Genomic DNA, 7,031 nt, shown 5'->3' with positions numbered 1-7,031 from the left:
GCTGCCTAAAGGAGGGCCACATTAGCAAAAATTGTGAAAATCGATTAATTTGCAATGTGTGTAGCCAAAAGCACCCAGGAATTCTCCATATTGAACATCAGGATAGAGGAAAATCCTCAGAACAAGTGGAGCCATCCAATGAACCAGCAGTAAGCAACGCAGCTGCTGCACCTCAGACATCATGTGGCCATATTGGGGCCGGTTGTGAGGACGATTGTACTTTTGCGATTGTGCCAGTCCAGGTTAAGTCCAAAAAAGGTGATAAAATCTTACAAACTTATGCTTTCTTGGATCCTGGTAGTTCTGGTACTTTCTGCACAGATGGCCTGGCCCAACGATTGAATGTCAGGAAACAAAGAACTAACATTATGTTGAGAACCATGGGGCAGTTAAAGACACTTTCTACCCATATAGTGTCTGGATTGGAGGTGTCTGCCCTTGACATTAATGATTTTGTAGACTTGCCCGACGTTTTCACCCACAGCAGCATGCCGGTATCTGAGGGCAACATTCCCAGGCAAGAGGATATTGACCAATGGCCATATTTGGGTAGTATCAAATTACATCAAATTGACTCTTATTAACTCTTGATTAAATTGAGCTGCTCATTGGAACGAATGCCCCAAAAGTTATAGAGCCTTGGGAAGTCATAAATAGCCAGGGAAATGGTCCCTATGCGATAAGGACCAAAGTGGGATGGGTTCTCAATGGTCCACTTCGAGGTGACAGTAGGAGCAAGACAGGCTGCTCCACTATTTCCACAAATCGAATCTCTATTGTACACCTGGAGGAAATGATCATTCAACAGTATAATCATGACTTCAGTGAGAAGACCTCAGAAGAACAAACTGAAATGTCAAGAGAGGATGTTAAGTTCATGAACATTGTGAGCAGCTCCTCTGTGTTGAAAATTTTTCATTATTCCTTTGACCTGCCTTTCAGGAATGAAAACCCCATATTGCCAAACAACCGTTGCATAGCAGAGCAGCGTCTTGTGAGCTTGAAAAGAAAGTTTGGAAAAAATGAGATGTTTCATGAGGAATACACATCCTTTCTGAGTGATGTAATTGATCAAGGCTATGCTGAGATGGTGCCAGAGGATCAATTGAATCGAAATGATGGTAAAGTGTGGTATATTCCGCATCATGGAGTTTATCACCCTAAGAAAGGAAAACTAAGAGTCGTGTTTGACTGTGGAGCTGTGTACAAGGGGACATCACTCAACTGCCAACTTCTACAAGGTCCAGATCTCACAAATTCCCTCATTGGAGTCCTTATTAGATTTCGGCAGAAACCCATTGCAGTGATGGCTGACATACAGGCCATGTTCCACCAGGTCCAAGTCACAGAAAAGGATATTGACTTTCTTCGCTTTCTGTGGTGGCCTCAAGGTGACATTAAGCGCCCTCTGGTTGAATATCGGATGAAGGTACATCTGTTTGGAGCAGTGTCATCCCCAAGCTGTGCAAATTATGCTCTGAGAAAGACTGCAGATGACAATCAAGCTCTGTTTTCTACAGAAGTAGTCAGTACCATCAACCACAATTTCTATGTAGATGACTGCCTTAAGTCTATGCATTCTGAGGAGCAGGCTGAAGCTTTAAGGTGGACACAGAGAGAGCAAGCCGAGGCTCTGAGGACACAGGAGGAGCAGGCTCGCCAGGCTGAGGCTCTGAGGAGGGCACAGAATAAGCAAGCTGAGGCTCTGAGGAGGACTCAGGAGGAGCAGGCTCGCCAGGCCGAGGCTCTGAGGAAGAAGCAGAGGGCAGTGGCTGTCAGTGAGGTCAAACATCAAAGTGTTGCAGATGAGCCACCAGCTGTGGAAGTGCTCTCTTCCTCTGTGGAAAAAGGCCAGAAGAATAAGAAGGAAGCATCAGCTGTGGTGAAGAAGCCCAAGCTGAACAGAGTGGTGAAAGAGCCACTCAATGCAGAAAAGCATCCTTCCCCATCACAGAGATCTAGTGATGATGGAGAGAAAATTGGCTCCATAAAGGAAAATCCATCCTACCATGACAGACATGTTGACAGTGAGTCTTCTGGGAAAGTTGGCAAGAAAATTGAAGCAGTGAAGGCGAAGAAGCCTGCCACTAAGAAAGCTGGCAAAGCAAAGAAACCAGCCATGGATAATAGGCCAAAGAATGTGAAGGCAAAGAAGCCTGCTGCCATGAAGGTATCTGCTAAAAGCTTGAGAAGGAGGAAGAAGGCAAAATGGCAGAGCCAAAGAAAGAGGAAGAAAGGAAGATGGCAGAGCTCAAGAAAGAGGAGGGAAGGAAGATGGCAGAGGCAAACTGTGCCTTTTGGTCGCACTGCACGTCTTCAGACGAAAACCAGTATACTGGAAAGACCTGTCAACAAGCTCTGTTTGCTCTTGGAGGCAACAGACTAGACTGTGAAAGAGAACTTTTATTTTCAACATCTTTCTCTTTCTTTCTTTCTTTTTTGCAGTTCAACAAAGAAGATTCAGTCAAGCGTAAATACTACACACATACTACATACCAATGAAAAATAAATTTCTTGTTTATGGCTTCTTTAGAAATGTATTTTTGTAATTGTGTTCATATTTTGCACAATTAGGGGCCGGAGTGTAGAAGCCATTTAACTGTTTTTGTTTATTATCATTATTGTAGTTGTTATTTTAGCATGTTTAGTTTTATTAGTTGATTGATTAATTGGTATAGATTTGTGGGCACCAAGGGCACGCCTCTAGGGCATATCAGGAGACAAGTGATTGTGAGACAGGATGCACCTGAGGGACAAATGGTTTTTACCAGCACACACAGCACACACAGCACACACAGCAGCACACAGAACAATGCCATGACAGAGAAATGTTTGTATCTGTTTATGTATATGTTTTGGAGTAAAAGCAACACAAAAACTACAACTCAAACCTGTGGAAAATGTGTTATTTCGCCTGCGTAGAGCCACCACATAGGTGCATCAGTGGGTTTTGATGAGCAATTGGGAGCCAACAAAATAGCCATTACAATATCGTTGCTGTCCGGCAGAAACCACAACATTTTTCCGCTTTTGCATTTTTTTCCCCATAAATCAGTGCTATTGAACACACTTAACGTCTGTGTGTTGATTAAAAAAACTAGACGTAGCGTCCACTGCGCAGCGCAGATCGGCCAGATCCACCTGACAGCCAGGTCTCTCTCACAGTGTGAGAGAGACCTTTTTGTAAAAGTAGGCCAAAGGCGCTTATAATTAGAGGACATGGCAACGCTTAGTGTGGCGTTCTGTTCGCGTTTGCAGACGCAAAGAGAAACCCTGCTCTATAACAAAAAAAATCTGTCATGTACTCCTAAATGTACTGAAATATGCTCTATTGGGCCCACACACACACACACACACACACACACACACACACACCGTTAACCCAAAACTCATTAATGGTTAATAATTAAGGGGAAATTGTGTGCTCTAGGTCTTATAGGACAATAATGGACATATTATGTCATGTAGGGCTTTCACGACTAGAGATTTTTACAGGTCGACTAATTTGACTAAATTTCGACTAGTCGACTAGTCGAAAGAAAAAAAATTAAAAAAAATAAAACGTTTTTATTTTATTTATTTTTTTAGGGTGGGCATTGTTTTAATGCCATCCTACTACTATATTACTATTATTATTATCCTCCTGCCCTTATTTTTATGGCGTTTTAAGGGAAGCGCTTCTGGCACAGCAGCACAGCACCACAGCAGCTTCTCCAAGGATCCCCATTGCCCAATAATAGGCTTTTATTGGGCATACTTTTGACCCCCTTTTGATAAAAAAATAAGTCAGGAGGATAATGATAATAGTAAGATGGGCCAAAAAAATAAAAAATATATATATATATTCGACTAGTACCAACAAGGTCGACTAGTGGTTATACTAGTCGACTAGTTGGTGAAAGCCCTAATGTCATGACATTTTTTCTTTTGATACTTAACTACATGTTAACACCAGATACTTTTCTTTTTTATTAATACTTTATTGCAGGTTTGTACATTACATTACATTACATGTTATTGATTTCATTTAATTATCTTACAAGTTTTCTTTACTTGCTTAATTCATCCTGCATCATTTTTCTTTTCTTTCAAAAAAAAAAAAATACATACATACAGTACAAACAAAAATGAATACAAAAATGAAAAAGAAAAAGGGGGGGAAGAAGGTAAAATAAGAGAGAGAAAAAAAGAAAGAAGAAAAGAAAAAAGAGGGGGGATAGGGATAGCTTTCCAGTACTCCCATATCTACTTTTACACTTCCATTTTACCATTTTACCATTTACACTTCATTTATTTCTGAGTCCCATTTACTCCAGTTTCTTTCAAATTCATCTTCACGGCTTCTCATTTTGTAAGTAATTCTTTCCATCTCTTTAATATCTTCAACTGTTATTTTCCAATTATAAATAGATGGTGGGTTTACATCCAACCATTTCCGTGTGATTTGTTTTAAGGCAGCGATACGTAGTATTGGATACAGATATTTATCTCCCTCCCTGTGTATTTCTAATGGAATAATTTAGAAATTATGGTTATGTGAACCTCTAAGAGCAACTGGTTGGCTGACCTCAGTGCTCTGTGTGGAATGGAGGGCTCCAAAAGTTCGGACAAGTATAAAGGGGCCAGGCTGTGCAAAGATTTGTAAGTGAATAAAAGAAGCTTAAAATCTATTCTAGAAATTGACAGGGAGCCAGAACAGAGCAGCTAAAACTGGGCTTATGTGCTCTCGCTTTTTTGTACCAGTGAGGAGGCGAGCAGCCACGTTTTGCACCAGCTGCAGGCGCCTGAGTGAGGACTGATCAATACCGGAGAATAGGGAGTTACAATAGTCTAGTCTGGAAGATATAAAAGCATGGATTGCCATCTTCAGCTGTTTAGGTGGGAGATAGGGTTTAGCTAACAGGCGTAGTTGGAAAAAAATGCTTTTAACAACGGAGCTTATATGTTTGTTGAAGGTGAAGGTACTGTCAAAGGTGACACCAAGGTTTTTGGCGGAGGAACAGATGTTTGAGCTGAGGGAACCCAGGGTGTTATTGGTGAGGGAACCCAGGGTGTTATTGGTGGATGGAGCAGTGTTATGGCCAAAGAATATCACTTCTGTTTTATTTTCATTGAGGTTTAAGAAATTTGTGTCCATCCAGATTTTAACATCGTCCAAGCAGTCCTGTAGGCGTTGAAGTGAGTTTTGGGCATTGGTAGTGAGGGCAGGGTCCCCACGGTCATGAAATTCCTGGAAATATTTTGAAATTGAAAAAAAAAAAATCCAGTACTGCAAAAGTTTGGGAATTGATCAAAGGTCCTGGAATTTATCAAGGGTCCTGGAAAAATATTTGGCTATGCATTGTTTTTGGCTATTGATTTTGTTAATACAAAACATTTTCATAAACATGTATAACATTACACGAAATATGTAACATAAGTAGTTTTTCGCCGAACGGGCTGTGTGATGGCATATATTATTTAAATAAAATAAGTCATATGGATGCCATAATGAGTCTTCCAGTGAGCTATGCCCTAATTTTGCACGAAATTTTGAATGAAATTGTACTATTCTATATTCTATGCTTTATTTTTGCTACACTGCCTATCTTTGGGCATTCTACATAGGAGTAAGAGACACATTATTGCGCTGAATGATTGTTATATAGGCCTGGAAATTGGGCTAAATATTCTGGAAAAGTTTTGGAAAAGTTTTGGAAATTCATTGCTAAAAATGTGTGGGGACCCTGTGAGGGGTAGGTAGATTTGGACATCCTCAGCGCTACAATGGAAAGGAATATTGTGTTTGGTGAAAATTGACCCTAGTGGCAGCATGTATAAAAGAAACAGAATAGGGCCGGGGGACTCCAGACGTGAGGGGGGCCGAGGGAGATGAAAAATCACCTAGTTGGACAGAAAAACTTCTGTCCGCAAGGTAAGACTCAAACCAGGCCAGGGCAGTGCCAGAGATATACTGTACATGATGTTCTAGTTGTGATAATAAAATGCCATGATCTACAGTGTCAAAAGCTGATGAAAGGTTCAGGAGGACCAGGACTGAGGAGCTACCAGAATCAGCAGTTAAAAGCAAATCATTAAAAACTCTCAGGAGAGCAGATTCAGTACTGTGGCCAGGTTTAAGGCCAGACTGAAACTTTTGGTGTAGGCCGTTTGTCAGTAGCTGGGTGTAAAAAACTCTCTCCAAAACTTTGGAGAGAAATGGAAGGTGAGAGATGGGCCTGAAATTAGAGAAGGTAGAAGTATCAAGGTTTTTCTTTTTTATGATGGGATGGACAACAGCATGTTTCAGGGCAGCAGGGACGCAACCAGAGAGGAGGGAGGAATTTATTATCAGTAGCACACTTGGGCCAACAGCATCAAAGACTTCCTTAAAAAGCCGAGATGGAATGTTAAGCAGTTTGTGGGCCTCAGGTGCATGACCACATCGGTGAGTGTGGATAGAGACACAGACTCAAAATGTATGAGGGTGGCAGAGACAGGGCATAGGGGAATGGGAGGGTCTAGGGCAGTGAGAGAATGCACTGAGCGATACGATCAATAAAAAATCTTTGAAAACTTACACAAAGCAACAGTGATGGGACAACCGAAGAGGCGGCATGGGGGTTTGAGATAACCTGACTCCACGAAATGGTAGAAGCTTGCGACACACATTTTGTTTCACAGCCTGCTTTCATCTGAGACTCCGGTAGCAGAATCGATGCAAGACGGCGTTTCATTTTTTCAAGCTACTTGGCAGGTGATTGGATGATCCCACCCCTAGCAGCCGCTGATTGGTTCGTACACGCAGCGACCGGGCAGCTCTACTCCCTGAGCGATCCCAGATGCGGGGTGTATCGTGAAACTCAATACCGCCCCCATCTGGCTGAGTCAGGTTAGGTTTGAGAGGGAGTTAAAAATATTAAAAATGACCTGGGGTTTGTTGCTGTTCTTAGTGACTAACTTGGAAATTAAATCAGTTTTGGCAACTTTCACTGCCCTCTGATAATCAGAGAGGCACGTGCGTAAGATGTCTAAGGAGACGTGAAGTTTGT

The sequence above is a fragment of the Gymnoscopelus braueri genome (genome assembly GCF_963280865.1).
Source record: "Gymnoscopelus braueri genome assembly, chromosome: 5".
NCBI lineage: Eukaryota > Metazoa > Chordata > Actinopteri > Myctophiformes > Myctophidae > Gymnoscopelus > Gymnoscopelus braueri.
The sequence above is the reverse complement of the archived record's forward strand: the minus strand, read 5'-3'. Positions refer to the sequence as shown.